Below are 19,069 nucleotides of genomic sequence, written 5' to 3'. Positions count from 1 at the left end.
GGAGATAGTGGATGATGCGGATGAGCCAATTGGCTTTTATCTGCCATCAGGTTACAATGTTTCTATAACCATAAAGTTCTATGACATCACAATGCAGGTGTAAAGAGCCTTAGCAAATAGGGAGGGGAGGAGACAGTGGATGCTGCAGATAGGCAGATTGGATGGGCCATTATCTGACATCATGTGTCTATGTTTCTATCTCCCTTTACTGACCTTCCAAAACTAAGGGCTCCGTATACTAAGGTGCGCTAGTGTTTTTAGCGCACGCAAACCACACACTACATGAAAATTACTAACGCAAGCTCTATGGAGGCGTTAGCGTGAAGCGTGCACTATAATCGCTCGCTTACCTTAGTAAAAGGAGCCCTAAAAGACATCATTCTGAAGCATAAAGACAACATAAGTTCCCTGTTGTTGGATGGGTCTCTTGTAAAGTGGAAATTCGTCCTACAGAGATTTAGATGCAGCCTAATGTTCATGTTCACCCCCGGAATCTATATAGGTCGCCCAAAGTTGTGTACACAATTTTGGGCATGGATGCCAGATCTGTGCCTAAACTAATGAGTTAATCGGGTGATAATTATGGGCATTAGTTAGGATTTGGGAGCAGATCTGCCCTGCACCCTCTTCTATAACATACACATCTAAATTTCATTCTAAAGCTTCACTAGTGGGGGCTCTACGGCTTATGCACAAATTAAAGATCCCAACTCTGACCTTCCTAGTAATATTTCTCAGCACACAGGTGCCTTACAAGGCTAGCTGTCAGCATTTCCCGTTCAAGGCTAGCGGTCAATAGGCACAAGATCACTGTGGTGACTTGTTTTACATGAGGTATATCACTCCATGATGCACTTGCCTCGTCATCAGTCTTAATTTTAAATAGTATCTCAATGCATCAATCTTACTTTGGAACGGTTCATAGTCAGTCGCGCACGAGACACCAGCGATCCGACAATGGAGGGCAGACAATTCAGCGCGCTGCAGGAAAACTTTAATAATAATAATAACTTTATTTTTATATACCGCCAACAATCTTGCGACTTCTAGGCGGTTTACAATAAAAGAAGCTGTTTACAATACAAGAAACTGAGAATACAATAAATATAAAGAGAAACTTTACATACAGCGAATTGAAGAGTATAACAGTGAATATCTCGTACAGCGAATTAAAGAGTATTGCATTGTACATCTGATAACATTAATTATGTTAACGTCAGTCTGTGAGTTGTGTGAGTTGTTTAAACAGAAGTAGAAATGTTCCGTGAGTTGAGTAGAGTGTTCATATTTATTGATTGCAAGTTCAGGTATGTGGTGTTGTTACAAGGGGGGTTGATGTTCCGGTTCGTTACCTAGGTATTTCAGGAATAGGTAGGTTTTTAGGTGTTTCCTGAATTCTTCATAGTTTCCTCCGAAGCGGGGTGTGATTGGGGAACCCCCCCCACTTTACTGCATAGTGTTGCGCTGCTTTTTGGGGGAGGTGGTTTGGGGGGTTGGAACCCTCCATTATAGAGAAAACAGAACTTTTTCCGATTTTGGGGGGGAAAAGTTCCGTTTTCTCTATAATGTGGGGGGTTGCATCCCCCCCCCCCCCATGGCAGCTCAAATAGTATGCAGTCCCACACCCCCGTCGGAGCTCTTTAAAACTAAGTTTTCCTGCTGCGTGCTTGTGTCTTGCACTGAATTGTCAGTGCTCGATTGTCAGCGCGCTGGTGTCTGGCGCGCGATTGTCCCGTCACCCTTTGGAACAGTGATCTTAGGTCCAAGCCCGGATGCAGTGGCGTAGCGAAGTCGAGTGGTGCCCCTCCCCCACCCTCTTCTCCACCCCCACTCCTTCTCAACCCCTCTGCCACATGCACGCCACGTACCACTTTAATTTTCCCGCCACGAGCAACATTGTGACCTTGCTGCCCACCTCGGTGTCGGCTCTCCCTCTGACGTCATTTCCTAGGTACGGGACCCGGAAGTGGCGTCAGAGGGAGAGCTGACACTGATGGGGGCAACAAGTTTATGATGCTGCTCGCATCGGGAAAAATTAACAAGGTATGGGGGAAGGGAAGGGGTGCAAACGTATGGCGGGGGGGTCAGAAAGGAGTGGGAGGGGGCGGAGAAGAGGATGGTGCTGGCACCCCCACTAAGATGGCACTTGGGGCAGACTGCTCCCCCCCCCTTACCATGCCACTGCCTTGATGCAGGATCTGTTGGACGCGATAGTTGGCCATAGTTGGCGATTGGACCTTACAGATATGGCTATATAAGATTGATGCAATGAGCTATTATTTAAAATTAAAAGCAATGATGAGGCAAGTGAATCACGGAGTGATATACTTCATGCGAATGAGGTCTTGTGCCTATGTGCTCAGAAAAAATACTAGTAAGGTCAGCTAAATTTCATAGCACACAGTTCTCAAGAGGCATGGCTACTGAAGGATTATTTGCGGATCAAGGAGCATTCCCACAAGTTAGGTGCGATGTTATACAATAATATCAATCGCATATCCAACTTCCAGGAGTTAATTCTGGCACTCAAAGTTAGGCAACATTAAGCTAGTTTTCTATAAAGAGCACGGTTCATAGACAACAGCGCGAAAGACAAAAGCGCGCGCCGACAATTGAGATCAGCGCGGAGGCGCGCGCCGCACAAAATTACAGTTTTTAGGGGCTCAGACGGGGGTTTTTGTTGGGGAACCCCCCCCAGTTTACTTAATAGACATCGTGCCGGCGTTAGGAGGGGGGTTGGGGGGTTGTAACCCTCCACATTTTATTGTAAACTGAACTTTTTCCCTAAAAACAGGGAAAAAGTTAAGTTTTCAGTAAAATGTGGGGGGTTACAACCCCCACACCCCCCACAACGCCCCCACAATGCGGCGCGATGTCTATTAAGTAAAGTGGGGGGTTCCCCCCCACGCCCCCCCCCCGTCGGAGCCCTAAAAACAGTAATTTAGAGCAATGCACGCCTCCGCGCTGCGCTCAATTGTCTGGGCGCGCCTTTGTCCCAGCGCGCTTTTGACCTGACACCAAAGACACCACTTAGCGTGGAGTACCTTTTATAGAATACTAGCTTAGCAGGGATCATCCCGATGCCTAACGTTGAGCACCGTTTATTGATTGCCATCCTCAATGGAGAAGACCAGTATCGACAATTCTCTAGGTAGACTTGGCAATCATTTCAACCCATCTCAATCACAGTCAAGTTTCCCAACTGTCCTGCGAAAGAATGTGTTTTATCCATGTGCAGCTAAACAACACCACAGTGCTTTTTATAACTAAGCTACGGAAAAAACGATTCCGTCTACTCAACAAGTCTTATCATGAGTGCACCATTTGTCTTCGCCCTGCAGAGACACATATTTGTTTAGACTTGCGAATGATTGCTACCTAGGTTTGAAATCTGAAGAGAAGAACAAATAACTGGTCTAAAACGATGAGATGAAAAGAAAAATGTACGGGAGAGAGGGGAAAGAAAAGGTCGTCTTTCTGAACGTTGGTGGACATGTCACAGAGGAGCAATTGAGAACTGAAACTGGAGTGGGTCCAGATGAATAAAGGCCTTGGACTTGGCGCCTGCGTACAGCTTGTGAAAGTAGAGAATGCTCACAAAAGCCTCTCCAAACATCCCTGAGCGGGAGGAAAAAGAAAGGCCTGCATCTCTAGCCTACAGAGAAGACCCTGAAAGGGTTTCCATGGTGACCAGCATTCCTCAGGGGATGAGTAATGTAAGAGGAGAGCTCACCACTACTGGGTGGGACTTGGAAGGGTAGCTTCCTCCCCCCCACCCACCTCTTTTATTCCACCCATCCCCCGTTATGCTTATGTGGCAGACAATGGCTTTGTTTTAACTCTTTCACGCTGTCCTCCACGTTTTCTACAAAACTCCAGTGAAACAATCCGCTGCTTTTATCCCTCCCTTGCCATTGGTTAAATTTCATGGCCTCTCCAGCAATAAAAGTAAACCGAAAAGTGTGGTGAAAAACCTACTGCCCAATTTATAAAAATAAAGAGAATTTGTTATGAAAAAAATACTGAATATCCTTTTTTTTTTTCCTTTGTCTCTTTTTATGACTTTTTAAAAAGAGAAAAAAGTTAGGGTACATGAAGATTAAAAGAAACCACCGCTGTATAGGCTGATTTCATTGTCTTTGGAAGAACAGAGACTTAGCTGCTACTTGTGAGCGATCCCTGCATGCTTTTCCTTTAGTGACAGACCCCCCTCCCTCCCCAGTTCCTGGCTATTTAAGTCTGACTGATGGAATCTGCTCAGCTGTCCACTAGATTTAAATACCAGGGTTGGATGCTCCTGGTAAAAGCCTACCTGTACCAGAGAAAATTATCTTCTCAGCTGAACTTTCATGGAATAAAATTTATTTCCACAGGAAGATAAAGATATATGCTTGGATTTTGCATAAACATTTTAATAGCATCCAATGAACAGCAAAATAAAGAATGCAGACTTAACAAATCACACCTTTAGGATCAGAAATTAACATCATTACTAGTTCAGCCCTTTTCCCTGTCGTATCATATCTGTCCTTGTGTGAATTGAGATGTATTCTTATTTTATAATAATGTACCCCGTTTTAAAAGTGTACATGGCTTAGAAGCATTATAAGTGATATAATCAAATTTTAAATAAACCTGAAACAATTGTTTGAAAGTTTTAAAGATTGGATTTCTCAGCAGACAGTACAGGAAAGTATTCCTGGTTAGATAATATCACTACAGTTCAGGAGTAGAGAAAACTTTTATACTGTCTCTCTTAAGGTTGAAAAAATAAAATTGTAGTTCTCTTATTATTATTATTTTTTTTTTTTTAAGTGCCGATTTTCTAAAGAAAGCAAGAAACTAGAAATAAGCCCCAGACTTTTAAACTGAGATGTGCTGTTTATCACTTGTGCCCTATATTTTGGAGTTAAATTAGTCAGAATTTAGTGCCGGAATCTGATCCATCTTCCTGCAAAGGACAAGGAAAGACAGTGCTTAGCTAGTAGAGAAAGAACAACTGAACATTTATTTCACCAAACATCAATTATCTTATGAATAAATGTATTTTAGTGCAAATTTCACACATGCTATGGCTACCTAGGAAGGCAGACTGTTTCAGTTATAAATCCATTACGGAAAAACAGAACAACTATTCCTAACAGGTTTTAGAACTAACTTTCAACTCTAGATGGTATTTTCTCTCCCAAAATCAACTATAGAAAAGAGCTTTGGTTGTTTCCTGAGAAAAATAAGAATCACTGCGGTGGAAATGAAAAATTAGAGATCAAAAGAAAGCAGCATATGCCTGTCATACCTCAGTGGGGAGGACGAGATGCGAGAGCTTCAGGCTGTCTGAAGGGCTGAAGAAATCTGAAAGTTTTAGAAGTCAGCTCTGGACAGGAAACGGATCAGAGTGGGGCTGGGCTTCTGCCTGTCTCTTATCCCAAAATGGAATATCTCATGCCCTTCCTCTATTTGGGGGGGTTGTTCTTCCCTCTATGCCTCCTCCCTTCCCTAAATCTTTTCTAGAGGTAAAAAAAAAACATAACCCAAATATTTCACAGCATCCCAAAGACTAGAGCAATCAAGTGGAGAACATCATAAGAGAAAAACTGAGGTGGTCTGGGAAGGACCCTGCAATTGCTGCACCAATGAGAATTTGTGACTTCACCCTTAGACGAGCATCAGCATAGCTTACCTCTGTGTTGAGGTTTATCATTCTCAATTGCCAACAGTTATTTTAAATACAATTGCATGAGGACCTTGTGAGACCGGATGAGGGATGGGGGTCCTACTGGACTTAGTGCTTACAAACGGGGAAAGTGTTTTTGATGTTACAGTGGGCGATCATCTGGCATCCAGTGATCACTGCATGGTACGGTTTAATATTAAGATGGGTACAGAGAGGACTCATTCAAAAGTAAAGGTTCTAAACTTTAAAAAATCTAACTTTGTTTGGATGGGGGATTACGTCAAGGAATTGTCTGGATGGGAATGTCTGGAAGGAGTAGAAATACAGTGGGCAAAACTGAAAGGAGTTACTGTAAGGGCGACAAATCTTTTTGTGAGTCAAGTAAGGAAAAGAAGGCCACTTTAGTTCTCAAAAGTAGTAGCTGAGAAGATAAGGAATAAGAGTTTAGCTTTCATAAACTATAAAAGATTGCAGAAAGAGGAAAAATATCTGGAAGAGTTAAGAGAGGCAGGTCGAGAAGTCAGGAAAGCAAAGAAAAAATAGCTGACACAGTAAAACGGAGAGACAAAACATTTTTTCAGTGATAGGAAGAAGTACAAAAGTGGCATTGTGAGACTCAAAAGTGAAGGGGAGGAATATGTAGAAGCTGATAAAGAAAGGGCTGAATTGCTTAACAAATATTTCAGTTCTGTGTTCATGGCTGAAGATCCGGGAGTGGGACCGCAGAAGACAAATGCAAATAAGGATGGAGGAGTGGTAGACCTTGATTGATTTTCAGAGGTTTGTGTTCATGAGGAGCTAGCTAAATTAAAGGTAGACAAAGCGATGGGGCCGGATGGTGTACATCTGAGGGTGGTGAAGTAATTAGGGAAGTTCTGGTAGCTCCACTGACTGATCTTTTCAATGCTTCTCTAGAGTCGGGAGTGGTACCAGAGGACTGGAGAAGGGGGGTGTGGTCTCTCTACACCAGGGGTAGGGAACTCCGGTCCTCGAGAGCCGTATTCCAGTCGGGTTTTCAGGATTTCCCCAATGAATATGCATGAGATCTGTGTGCATGCACTGCTTTCATTGCATATTCATTGGGGAAATCCTGAAAACCTGACTGGAATACGGATCTCGAGGACTGGAGTTCTCTACCTCTGCTGTACACAAAAGTGGAAGTAAGGAAGAAGTAGGGAATTACAGGCCAGTAAGTCTGACTTCTGTGGTAAGCAAATTAATGGACAAATTCCTGGAGGAAAAGTCCATAGTCTGTTATTAAGACATGGGGGAAGCCTCTACTTCCCGTGGATCAGTAACATGGAATGTTGCTACTCTTTGGGTTTTGGCCAGGTACTAGTGACTTGGATTGGCCACTGTGAGAACGGGCTACTGGGCTTTATGGACCATTGGTCTGATCCAGTAAGGCTATTCTTATGTTCTTATGAAACGCTTTTAAAACAGAGAATGGTGGAAAACTGAAACGCTCTTCTGGAGTCTGTTATAGGGGGAAACACCCTCCAGGGATTCAAGACAAAGTTGGACAAGTTCTTGCTAAACTGGAACGTACGCAGGTGAGACCTGACTGATTTAGAGCACTGGTCTTTGACCTAAGGGCCGCCGTGTGAGGGACTGCTGGGCACGATGGACCACTGGTCTGACCCAGCAGCGGTAATTCTTATGTTCTTATATTAAGTTTCTGGAATCCAGTGGATTACAGGACCAGAGACAACATGGATTCACTAGAGGTAGGTCTTGTCAGACAAATCTGATCTGACTTTGACTGTGTACCACACAGACAGCTAATAAATAAACTGAGTGCTCTTGGGATTGGCCCCAAAGTGACGGGCTGGGTCAGAAACTGGTTAATTGGAAGACAACAGAGGGTAGTGGTCAATGGAGATTGCTCTGAGGAAAGAGATGCTACCAGTGGTGTGCTTCAAGGTTCTGTTCTTGGGCTAGTTCTTTTAAACATTTTTATAAGCAATATTGCTGATGGGCTGTCATGTAAGATTTGCCCATTTGCGGATGATATCAAAATCTGCAATAGAATAGACACCCCAGATGGTGTGAATGGCATGAAGAAAGACCTAGCGAAGCTTGAAGAATGGTCTGAAATTTGGCAGCTAAAATTTAATGCTAAGAAATGCAAGGTCATGCATTTGGGCTGCAAAAACCCGAAAGATCGGTACAGTTTAGGGAGTGAAGAACTTTTATGCATGACAGAAGAACAGGACTTTGGTGTGATTGTATGTGATGATCTTAAGGTTGGCCAAACAGGTTGAAAAGGTGATGGCAAAAGCAAGAAGGATGCTAGGGTGCATAGGATGAGGTATGGCCATTAGGAAAAAGTAGGTATTGATGTACCTGTATAAAACTCTGGTGAGACCTTATTTAGAATATTGTGTACAATTATGGAGACCACATCTTTAGAAAGATATAAAAAGGATGGAGTCGGTCCAGAGGAAGACTACTAAAATGGTACATGGTCTTCATCATAAGGTGTATAAGGACAGACTTAAAGATCTCAATCTGTATACTTTGGAGGAAAGGCAGGAGAGGGGAGATATGATAGAGACGTTTAAATATCTAAGTGATGTAAATGCACATGGGTCGAGTCTCTTTCATGGAAACTCTGCAATGAGAGGGCATAGGACGAAGTTAAGAGGTGATAGGCTCAGGAGTAATTTAAGGAAATACGTTTTTACAGAAAGGGTGGTAGATGCGTTGAACAGTCTCCCGGACTAGCTAATGGAGACGAGACTGTGTCTGAATTCAAGAAAGCCTTGAATAGTCGCGTGGGATCTCTTAGAGAGAGGAAGAGATAATGGTTACTGCGAATGGGCAAATTGGATGGGCCATTTGGCCTTTATCTGCCATCATGTTTCTATGTAAAGTCTGGGTTTTTTTTGTGGTTCAGTTTAACTATTGTCTACATATTTCTATTTTTAGTTTGTGATTACATATTCCATACTGGGCGAGGGTGTTTTCTGTGTTCTTTGTGTATGAAAGACATGGTTTTCTGTTAGCATTGACTGTTCAGGATCAATCTGTACTAGTCTGGCTTGTTTAGTTTTACGACAGGTGTATTGATGTTCTACTGCTCACTGCATTATGTAAGATACTGCCTTTTCCTAGGTACACTCTTATTGTCCGGCTTGTGGATTATTACTATAGAGGAGGGAGTGTTAGAAAATGATGGGCCCCTGGTGCCACATATGCTAGGTACACCACTGTTGGCATCAAAGGAATCCTAGGTGGAGCATAGAGTAGAAGAATATAAAGGGGTTTAGGTGAGATTTTGTGCCTGGGTCCCTTTATGCGAAGTCTACTGGACTGAAACAAAGAAATTGACCCTGGGAGATCCACAGAGAAGAAAATCCAAGAGAAACCAAAAGACGCTGTGGAGTGACGGTGCTCCTGAAATAGATCTTATTGAAAATTTAAAAATTCCAAAAATCAACGTAAACAATCCACATAAAAGTAAAATGATCCACATAAAAACCTTAAGGACCTAGTCCGCTGAGAACGTAGGACCCAACACGGTTCATGTTTCAACAAGATAGTCTTCTTCAGGGGTCCCCGTTAATCCTATGGTAGTAGATACGTGGAATAAACAGTCCAAAAGAACAATTGTGTGAAAATTCGCAGAGAACCACTAGGCTGCCCCTCTTCACTGTTGGGATGTCTGTTTGGCTAGTTTACTAGGAATGTTGCTAGACAGAGATCCCTATGGCTTGATTGTGGACTATGAACTGAGGAAAAAACACCGTATCAGTCCTTATTATCATCTGTTACATTGGCTCCCGAAAGAGGCATGAGTACTATTCAAATTTTCTTGTATCTGTTTCAAGTAGATTTGGGAAATTGCCCCAACTTACCATTTAGCTCATTTCGCATTATATAGTCCAATGAGGACAACTAGGAGTTCTAATTTATTTGTCTATCCAAAAATTATTGGTTGCTGATACAAGACTTTTTAGGATAGGACCCTTGCATTTCAAGCAAGTAAGCAGCAGTCCTGGTGGGGTAATTACATCGGAGGAGTCATGATGTCTTATGGTGCATTTTGAAAAGTAATCAGATCGGTGTTGTTTGACAAATTCATTTCCTAAATTGGATATCAAGGTAAACAAAAATTTTATACTGAATATTGTTAAGTAAGGTGTAGTATTTGTAAGTTACAAATACTACACCTTACTTAACAATATTCAGTATAAAGATGCAGCAGCGGCGGCTCCTTTCATGATCCCCGTAAATTACGGGGATGCCGCCGCTGCTGCATCTTAGGCGATCAGGGCAGACCGCCGCCGCTTCCTCTCACCTCCGCTCGAGTGTGCGCTGTGACGTGAAACTTGTGCGCTGCGATGTAATATTTTGTGCGCCAGCGCACGCCAGCGCAGCTTAGCGGGAACACTGTTTGTAACTATCTGTATTTCGCTGATTGTCCAGCCTTCTTCTGTGTAAACCACCTAGAAATTGTTTGATTATCTAATCTAATCTAATCTAATCTAATCCTTAGGTTTGTATACCGCATCATCTTCACGTTCGTAGAGCTCGACGCGGTTTACAGTAGGAGAAATAGGAAGGAACTACAACAGAGGGTTAGAGGTAGAAGTGTGAAGAAAATTTAGAGGACTTGGGATGCCAAGATATAAGAGTTTCCTTGATTCCTAAGTTGGAGGGAGACTTACATTTTTTGAGAAAAGCCAGGTTTTCAGATGTTTGCGGAAAACTTGGAGAGAGCTCAAGTTCCGAAGAGGGGAGGTAAGGTTGTTCCAGAGCTCAGTGATTTTGAAGTGGAGGGAGGTCCCTAGCTTTCCTGATTATGGCAGTATAGAAGAATGTTATTCTCTACATTTTTCCTTGGGACTTAAATTTTCTTCAAAAATGGTAATTACAGATAGATGTGTTGAGTATGAAAACATCTAGGTCAAAGTCATAATCGAACTAGAAATTTAGTTGGGGTTTTTTTCTGGTTCAATTATGGCTATGACCTAAATATTTGTTTGAGACATTTTTGTCAAAATGTCTCAATTTGGAGGCGCCATTCTTTGCGGCAGTCACTGACAGGAGCCGTTCATGTTCCGGTGCTTACTAAGGTCAAAATATTGACCACAGTTCTGTATGTACTTATGGTTTTGGTTGCAATCAAGCAGGCTGACTGGAGTGATTCCAGTCTCTGCTTTTTGAATTGAGGACTGACTCCCTGTCAAAGCAGTGGGCGAAACGGGCCCATTGGAATCAGCGCTGTGAATCAATGATTTCTCAACCATAAGATAAGTCGATTTGATATATATGATCTCAACAATGAATATATTTCTTAAAGCATATCAACATATGTCTATTTAAGAATTTATGAGGGTTGTTGAAGACCGACGATTACATTGCTGTCTAATCCCATTGAACAGCCATTCGGCTGGCTTGTAAAAGACAAGTAATTTGTCTGAGGTCTTCTTCCTTCCTGATCAGACCCTCCAGACATGGTTTTGTGGTGAAGAGTTACACAAGCATGATACCACAACTATAAAATTTGTGTTTATTTCCGGGTGTATTCATCAAGATACGAAGTAATAATTAATATTTTTGTCTTCAACTTGGATTTAGACATCATATCAAAAATGCCCCCTTGTGTCTTTATAAAGTAGGCACCTCCTTACCCTCCTAACCTAAATGTCCTCTTATATAATAACCTGTAATATATACATTACCTGCAATATATATCTCTTACTCTTTTCAGCTATTCCTTCAGCTGAATGCATGCCCTCGGTGATAGATTACTTTTCCTTCTAAATACTGCAGCGAAAGCACTGATGTTAGTTCCTGCTGATAGTTGTCAAGTCAGGCCATAAAACATCTGGAAAAGCTTAATAAAAAAAAAAAAAATCTCTGACAACGTGGCAGCTTCTTGCTCTTCCCACATCTGACTGAAAGCTGAGCCTTGATTAAATAGAACCAAATGACAGAGAAAGACAGGCATAATTACAGCTAATGTGTCTTCGTATACGTGGCGGCTACGTTGATAGGAAAAAGCCCTTTGCTGTGACATTACAGGTCCATCAGAAGTCTGGATGTGACTACAACCTCTCCCTCTAAAGTCTGTTTCATTTGTGCTGCATATTGTAACCCCTACAAGCTCATATGCACATTTTGCTGTTACATGAGAGCTCATAAGAAAAGACCCTGGGTGAAATAGCTAGATCCAGGGAGCACGAGACAGGGTGTGTCCATCTGAAAGGGATGTGCGGAGCCAAAAACTGTTCAGTTCCATTTTCAGATTTTTCTGAATTTTTCCTGGTTTTGGGGAATATTTTTTGTTTGTTTGTTTTTGATATTTGTGTTTAATGTATGTATTGCTAAATCAAACATAAAAACCCACCAATGAAAACCAAAATGACCCTGAAAGTATTTCGTATAAGGGAACAAGCCTCAAATTAAGGAGCTTCACCCATTTCGGGTTTTATCAAAGAGACAAGCAAATCTGTTCTCTTACTCCTGATTGCATCACCGGCTTGAACCCATCCTCCCTACCTTTAACTCAAATTATATTTTTAATCCTTAATTCCTTAATCTTTTATACTTGAGTACCTGAATAAATTCATGTAAACCATTCTGAGATCTCCTGGGAGAACGGTATAGAAAATTGAACAAATAAATAAATATTAATATGTAGTAAAATTCATCAAAAATAAGTCTCTTAGTTTATTATTTGTAAACTCATACTAGACTAAATTACTTAAATAATACTGTAAAAAACCCTATCAGTTCATTTTAGAACACCGAACCAGCAGTTTAAAAGTTGTACTAATCTTAGAAAAGAACCAGGCGTTGGGAGCTGCGTGGGCCATTCAGCAGTTTGAAAGAAGAGGCCCTAAGTATTTCTTAGTCCTTGGGGGGCTCATAAATCTAATTTTTCTAGCTGAGGCCCAAGATCCAGCAGTAGGATTTGAGCCAGGTAGTCTTGACTCTCAGGTCCAATGCTCTGACCATAAGAACATAAGAAGTTGCCTCCACTGGGTCAGACCAGAGGTCCATCGCGCCCAGCAGTCCGCTCCCGCGGCGGCCCAACAGGTCTATGACCTGTGAAGTGGTTCCTGACCATTTCTATAACCTACCTCTACTTCTATCTGCACCCCTCAATCCCCTTATCCTTTAGGAACCTATCCAAACCTTTCTTGAACCCCTGTAATGTGCTCTGGCCTATCACAACCTCTGGAAGTGCGTTCCAAGTGTCCACCACCCTCTGGGTAAAAAAGAACTTCCTGGCATTTGTTCTAAATCTGTCACCTTTCAGTTTCTCCGAGTGACCCTTAGTACTTGTGGTTCCCCACAGTCTGAAGAATCTGTCCCTGTCTACCTTCTCTATGCCCTTCAGAATTTTGAAGGTTTCTATCATGTCTCCTCTAAGTCTCCGCTTTTCCAGGGAGAACAACCCCAGCATTTTCACCCTGTCAGCGTATAAAAAGTTTTCCATACCTTTTATCAGTTTAGTCACTCTTCTCTGGACCCCCTCAAGTACTGCCATGTCCTTCTTGAGGTGCGGCGACCAGTACTGGACACAGTATTCTAGATGTGGGCGCACCATCGCACGATACAGCGGCATGATGACTTCCTTCGTCCTGGTTGTGATACCCTTTTTAATGATACCCAACATTCTGTTCGCTTTCTTGGAGGCTGTCGCACACTGTGCCGATGCTTTCAATGTTGAGTCCACCATCACCCCCAGGTCTCTTTCAAGGTTGCTCACCCCTAGCAATGATCCCCCCATTTTGTAGCTGAACATTGGGTTCTTTTTCCCTACATGCATGACCTTGCATTTCTCTATGTTAAAACTCATTTGTCACTTTTTTGCCCATTCTTCCAGTCTCGTTAGGTCCCTTTACAGGTCTTCGCAGTCTTCCGTGCTTCTAACCCTGCTGCAGAGTTTGGTGTCATCAGCAAATTTAATAACCTCACATTTCGTCCCCGTCTCCAGGTCGTTAATAATTATATTGAACAGGAGCGGTCCCAGCACCGACCCCTGTGGAACTCCGCTCGTGACCCATTGCCAGTCTGAGTAATGGCCCTTTACTCCAACCCTCTGTTTCCCATTGGGCTACTTCCCAAATTAAAGTGTCTTTTCTTTGCTATAGGTAGTATAAAGAAGTAAAACAAAAAAAAACCCCAAAGAAAATAAGGTGATACATTTTTTTATTGGACTAACTCAATGCATTTTTATGATGAGCTTTCGAAGGTATCCCTTCTTCTTCGGATCAGAAAAGAGCAAATGTTGACAAATATCAGTATATATGAGGAAAACATGAAAGCATTTTGGGGATAAGAAGAGGGAGGGGTGGGTGGGTGAGCAGGAGACAGAAAGATGGCAAAACAATTTTAAATGTCTTTATGGTGGGAAAGAAAGCCCAGATCTCTCTTAAGTCCTGTCTGGTAGGTGTCAAAATACCTTATCATATATATATATTTTTTAAATAAATCTTTATTAATTTTCAAATATTAACAGTGCAACACACAGGTATAAGATCTCTCCTCTCCCATTTCTAAAACTGATGTTGAATTGGCTATTTCCCAACTTGCCAAATGCAAAGCTCCTGGTCCAGATGGACTCACTGCAGAATTTTACAGGATATTCCTTCCTCAACTCATAGACCCCATTTTTTCGTTCTTTACATCCATCATTCAATCCGGCAAAATAGCAGGTACCTTTACAGAAGCAACCATAATCATTCTTCCCAAACCGGGTAAATCCCCTATGTTCGTAACTAATTATAGACCATTATCACTGATCAATACTGACGCTAAGATCTTTGCCAAAATTGTTGCTAATAAACTCCTCCCAAGTATGCTGAATATAATATCGCCAGATCAAACAGGAACGTTTTTCTTATACATTGCTTATTTTTGGCACTACTTCCAAACTTTATTCGCCTACTGACCCTGAGAGTTTGTCATTACGAGTGCTACTTCTAATAGCACTTAGGATCATATTCACTAAATGGAAAAGCTTATATGATGTCTCTCATGCTGAATGGTGGTCCCACTTAAATGTCATTGTCAAATATGAATCTCTTTATGCTCAGAAGATGGGTTCAATATCTCAATTCCATGCTATATGGGACCCGATAATACAATATTGCTCACATAATTCTGCTAGAGGCTGACTTGGCTATTCCTATAATATTGCTTTTATCTTGAATGACCGTTTTCCCTGTATTAGACTGTCTAATCATTATTTTGCAAGTCTATCTGATGTGCTTTCCACATTACTATGTTTGGTAATTTGATTACTGTACAACCAATTTTATACCTTTGCTCTGTCTCTCAATCTTTTTTCTTATATGCGGACACTGGACATTGGTTTTTCTTACATATCCTGTTGATATTCCTTAATCTTTCTGTTTGTATTGCTTTATACTAAAATACAATAAAACTTTTGGAACTAAAAAAAAAAAAAAAAAAAAAGTTCCCATATTGCAGTGGTCAGTTTTTCCAAAGTGTTTCTGTAAGATGATTCACCAGGAGATCAGAGGCTCTTCTCTTACTTTCTTCACATTACTAAGCAATCTGTTGGAATATGTAAAGTTTGATCATGGTGCTATTTCTACTAGTCTGATGTAAATTAGCTGGCCTTCACTTGTGGAAATAATAGTAAAGGTTCACTTTCTACTGTTTCATAAAATGGATTATTGCCAATTGAACATCTCAAAGAGTTGAAGTGCTGTAACTTGCTCTGATTACCAGTGACGGTAATTTGGAGCCCCTTTGTCAAATGATTTTACGATAATGAAGAATGTCTCACCCAGAAGAGCAGAACCAGCGTTGTTAAAACTGGAGGTGCACAGTGACTATTCTCTGACCTTTCCCAGCTGTGCTAAAACAGCTGTTTAAATAAACACCTCTGTTTCCTGAGTCATATAATGCTTCCTTCGCCATTCACTCATCAGCTTTTCTCCTGAAGACAGGAAGAACCACTGGTGCTAGGTATCAAGAGAAGTTCTCTGGGAGGGATCTCAAGGAGTGCTAGTGATCAATCACTCAGGTGCCCGTCAACCCACTTACAAACAAGATTGCTAATTTGGCATCACAAGAAAAAATGTTTATCTGCTAAGGCACCCTGTTATAATTAATTTGATCAGCTATTGGATGCGATCTGCTAATTAGAAAGTCTCTGGTTCTTTCTCTGGTCAAATTAGCTAGCTTTAGAGTCAGAGTCAACCAACTATAGGTTGACTCTCAAAATGGTTCCAATCTCAAAATGGTTGCCCTTAAAGGGGGTTACCATATGGCTCCAGAAAAAGGAGGACGGATTGAGATGGCGGAGTGTGTGGCACAGCAGTGGTTGGAGCTACAGCCTCAGCACCCTGGGGTTGTGGGTTGTGACACGCAGCTCCTGATTGGATAAGGCCCGACTTAGTGCAGGAAGAGGTGGTCGGAGCATACCGCGAGTGATTTCCTGCACTCACGGCGCTCCGGCTACTCTCCCGCTGCCCTCTTCAGTCTCCCCCCTGAAAAACCGTATTCACGGTTTTTCGAGATTCGCAGGGGATTCTGGAACAGAACCCCCGTGAATATTGGGGGAGTACTATACCGCAAATATAAAACTAAAGTTAAAATCTAAGGGCTACTTTTACTAAGGTGAGCTAGCATTTTTAGCGCACGCAGGAAATTACCGCATGCTACATGGCTAGAACTAACACCAGTTCAATGCTGGCATTCAGGTCTAGCGCACGCGGCAATGTAGCACGCGCTATTCTGCGCGTTAAAGCCCTAACACAGCTTAGTAAAAGGAGCCCTAAGTAGCTCACAATGAATATAAATTGCTGAGGTAAAACAATACATAGTAACATAGTAGATGACAGCAGATAAAGACCCGAATGGTCCATCCAGTCTGCCCAACCTGATTCAATTTAAATTTTTTTTTAAATTTTATTTAATTTAATTTAATTTTTTTTCTTCTTAGCTATTTCTGGGCGAGAATCCAAAGCTTTACCCGGTACTATGCTTGGGTTCCAACTGCCGAAATCTCTGTTAAGACTTACTCCAGCCCATCTACACCCTCCCAGCCATTGAAGTCCTCCCCTGCCCATCCTCCACCAAACGGCCATACACAGACACAGACCGTACAAGTCTGCCCAGTAACTGGCCTAGTTCAATATTTAATATTATTTACTGATTCTAAATCTTCTGTGTTCATCCCACGCTTCTTTGAACTCAGTCACAGTTTTACTCTCCACCACCTCTCTCGGGAGCGCATTCCAGGCATCCACCACCCTCTCCGTAAAGTAGAATTTCCTAACATTGCCCCTGAATCTACCACCCCTCAACCTCAAATTATGTCCTCTGGTTTTACCATTTTCCTTTCTCTGGAAAAGATTTTGTTCTACATTAATACCCTTTAAGTATTTGAACGTCTGAATCATATCTCCCCTGTCTCTCCTTTCCTCTAGGGTATACATATTCAGGGCTTCCAGTCTCTCCTCATACGTCTTCTGGCGCAAGCCTCCTATCATTTTCGTCGCCCTCCTCTGGACCGCCTCAAGTCTTCTTACGTCTTTCGCCAGATACGGTCTCCAAAACTGAACACAATACTCCAAGTGGGGCCTCACCAATGACCTGTACAGGGGCATCAACACCTTCTTCCTTCTACTGACTACGCCTCTCTTTATACAGCCCAGAATCCTTCTGGCAGCAGCCACTGCCTTGTCACACTGTTTTTTCGCCTTTAGATCTTCGGACACTATCACCCCAAGGTCCCTCTCCCCGTCCGTGCATATCAGCTTCTCTCCTCCCAGCATATACGGTTCCTTCCTATTATTAATCCCCAAATGCATTACTCTGCATTTCTTTGCATTGGATTTTAGTTGCCAGGCATTAGACCATTCCTCTAACTTTTGCAGATCCTTTTTCATATTTTCCACTCCCTCTTCGGTGTCTACTCTGTTACAAATCTTGGTATCATCTGCAAAAAGGCACACTTTTCCTTCTAACCCTTCAGCAATGTCACTTACATACATATTGAACAGGATTGGCCCCAGCACCGAACCCTGAGGGACTCCACTAGTCACCTTTCCTTCCTTCGAGCGACTTCCATTAACCACCACCCTCTGGCGTCTGTCCAACAGCCAGTTTCTGACCCAGTTCACCACTTTGGGTCCTAACTTCAGCCCTTCAAGTTTGTTCAACAGCCTCCTATGAGGAACTGTATCAAAGGCTTTGCTGAAATCCAAGTAAATTACATCTAGCATATGTCCTCGATACAAAAACAAACTCCATTGCACTGAAAGGAAAAAACAATAAGGTTAGATTACAGTAAAATTTGCATAGGGAAGGTAGGGAAGGGGGTAAAAAAGGGGAAACCATAATATAACCTACTTAAAAAAATAAAAAAATAATTTAGAGTATATAAAAAAAAATTAAGAAAAAACTATGAGCAAAATGCTTGAGAGAAGTAAAATGCCTGGCACCACATTGCATCTTGAACACTCATGCAAAGTTCTGGGCATCATCATTGATTCCACACTGACCTCAAATGACCACTTTAATTCCTTAGTAAAAAAAATGCTTTTTCAATCTTCACATGTTAAGGAAAGTGAGATCCTGCTTCCATCATCATCACTGGATTACTGTAACTCTATCTACTTAAGCCTGACAAAGAAAAGCCTTCACAGACTCCAGCGGATCCAGAACACTGCGGCTAAACTAATCTTCGCAAAAAAGCAAATTTGACCACGTCTCCCCGCTTCTGTCTAAGCTTCACTGGCTCCCAGTAATCCTTAGGGTTCACTACAAATGCGCCTGCCTAACCTTCAAGTCTCTACACGGTATCCTGACTCCCCTTTTTCCACTATCTTGGAACTCCTCTAATCCCAACACCACCAGATCCACTCAAAAATTCAAACTATCCTTCCCCTCTTTAAAAGGCATATACCATGCAAGAAAACTAGAGACTTCCCTCTTCTTCAGGATCACTGAACTCTGGAACAGTTTTACCACCCTGCTTCGGTGCCTGTCCTCCCTCCAACTCTTCCAAAAACATCTGAAAACTTGGCTCTTCTCCAAAATGCAATGACCTCTCCCTCATCGATATACTAATTCCCTCTAAACCTCTCTTTCTAAGTCCTTCTACTTTTCATTGTAGTTCCTTTCTATACCAATTCCTGCCGAGCTCTACTTCTGTGGAGATGATGCGGTATACAAACTTAAGGTTTAGTTTGGTTTAATTGAGCTTTGAATATAGGGAACAGTTTTTCTTCAAGGAGATAAATGGGGAGTTCCAAAGAGTAGGTGCCTGAACGGAGAATGAAGGAATTTCTGTGTACATCAAGAAAAAACTGCCTAAAAGAAGGGACACGCAAAAGATGTTGGTTTGATGAACGAAGAGATCCATCCATCCTCCTCTTTCTGGAGCCATATGGCAAC

The 19,069-nt window shown here is 42.0% G+C and overlaps 1 protein-coding gene and 1 long non-coding RNA gene across 4 annotated transcripts in view; one reads left to right on the top strand and one right to left on the bottom strand.

Annotated features, from left to right (window-relative positions):
* SPARC (secreted protein acidic and cysteine rich) overlaps positions 1-5,405 on the bottom strand; it is a 40,200-nt gene extending 34,795 nt beyond the window's left edge. The window contains exon 1 of one of the 2 annotated variants that reach the window (XM_033927464.1): positions 5,297-5,405. The gene's annotated coding sequence lies outside the window, so the exon portion shown is untranslated. The remainder of the gene's footprint in view (positions 1-5,296) is intronic. The other variant, XM_033927463.1, reaches the window with a different exon arrangement.
* LOC117351721 overlaps positions 1-19,069 on the top strand; it is a 110,970-nt gene that overhangs the window by 50,504 nt on the left and 41,397 nt on the right. The window lies entirely within an intron of this gene.

This window comes from Geotrypetes seraphini, chromosome 18, assembly GCF_902459505.1.
Source record: "Geotrypetes seraphini chromosome 18, aGeoSer1.1, whole genome shotgun sequence".
Taxonomy (NCBI): domain Eukaryota; kingdom Metazoa; phylum Chordata; class Amphibia; order Gymnophiona; family Dermophiidae; genus Geotrypetes; species Geotrypetes seraphini.
This window is presented reverse-complemented; position numbering and strand designations above follow the sequence as displayed.